This window comes from Plectropomus leopardus, chromosome 10, assembly GCF_008729295.1.
Source record: "Plectropomus leopardus isolate mb chromosome 10, YSFRI_Pleo_2.0, whole genome shotgun sequence".
Taxonomy (NCBI): Eukaryota; Metazoa; Chordata; class Actinopteri; order Perciformes; family Serranidae; genus Plectropomus; species Plectropomus leopardus.
In genome coordinates this window covers 35184514-35186037 of record NC_056472.1, presented here as the reverse complement: position 1 = coordinate 35186037, position 1524 = coordinate 35184514, and the positions used below count along the sequence as shown (strand labels likewise).

Sequence of the window (1524 nt, the reverse complement as noted above, 5' to 3'; positions counted from 1 at the left end):
TTAATGGACTGATGAGGAGATTTATTGATGAGAAATGACACAAAGGGTGATCAGCTGATCAGCTGACATCACAGATATGTTACAGGTCATCATCAGTCCCCCACCTCCTGGAAAAGATTTCACTGACTTTCAATGGCACTTCCAGGATTTGTTTCAACACGGACAGAAACCACCTGATCGTCTTCTGAAGACCAAGACCATCCCGGGTTATTGTCTGCACGCTTACACAGGGGCCCGCTCCAGGACTTTCAAGGCCTGAAACTGCCTTTCCCCTCTAACATTCAATCTATTCCAGGATATTCCAGGACTGGAACCTTGCTGGAACCTTTAAAAAGTGAATAAAAGGTCCTGAGAGAAAACTCAAAGTGTCCATAAAACCTGATTGTCTTTAAAAGAAAACGTCACGTTAAAAGTGATGTCTTCGTCCTCGTCCTCAGCCCTCTAGCTGCCACTGCTGCGCCCGCAAGGCATCGCAGATCGCCATGGAGACGTAACCCTTGGGCCCGACGGGCTGGGCGACGGACAGACACTGACCCACGGAGACCTGGTACAGCCGGTTAGACTTCTGCAGAACACACAGAGGGACAGCCAATCAGAGAGCAGCGGGACAAGCTAACCGGTCATACGTGTGACGGCGTGCGTGTCGGCGTCTCACCCCCAGACTCCACTGCTGGGACCCCCCCGAACCATGACACTTCATCAGCCGGGGGGGGTCAAAGGTCCTGACCTCTGACACGTCCAGACACAGCAGACCTGCCAGGACCAGCTGACCCTCCTCATCGTAGGCCCAGTCCTACACACACAAACACACACACACACACACAGACACACACAGAAACACACACACACACACACACACACACACACACACACACACACACACAGACAGAAACACACACACACACACAGACAGTAACACACACACACACATTCATCATTTAAGTCCCCAGATTTAATCACTTTTTTATGAACCTGTGAGTCACAAACAAAAACGGCGCGTAAAGAAGACTTTTCTTATTTTCTTCTTCTAAAAAAAAAAAACCAAAAACACAGAAAACCTGTTTACATCTCATCTGACTTCCTGTTTGTGACCTCACCTGGACACACCTGTCCCCGTGTCCTAGCACAAGGACAGGTGTGTCCCCCTCTCTCCCTTTTACAGCGTCCCCTGTGTGTGTGCTGGACTCACCTGTTCGGGGTCTCGGGGGTCACACGGCCGCAGGACGACGACTCCGCCCTTCTGGCTGGCTCGGCCCTGAGCCACGAGGCACCGCCCGGTCGCTAGGTTACGCAGCTGAAAGACAGCGGAGAACGCAGAGGACGCGTTCGAGTTATTCGGTGTGGTCAACAAACAAAATTCATAACTATTTTTTTCAGAAAAAAGCAAAATTTTAAAAGAAAAAAAAAACTTCCCAAAAACTCATCTGTGTGTTATGGTCGGGACAAAAATAAAAAAACTTCAAAAACTTAAAAAAAACAGGAAACATGTCTCACGAGGCTGCAGGTTATATATATATGTACATA

The 1524-nt window shown here is 48.8% G+C and overlaps 1 long non-coding RNA gene across 1 annotated transcript; it reads right to left on the bottom strand.

Moving 5' to 3' along the window:
• LOC121949537 lies at positions 1-1493 on the bottom strand. Its single transcript, XR_006106246.1, has 3 exons — positions 1190-1493; positions 656-793; positions 1-565 (listed from the first exon to the last, which is right to left on the bottom strand). It is a non-coding gene; the product is annotated as an uncharacterized LOC121949537 (long non-coding RNA).
• Positions 1494-1524: the final 31 nt, after the last annotated feature.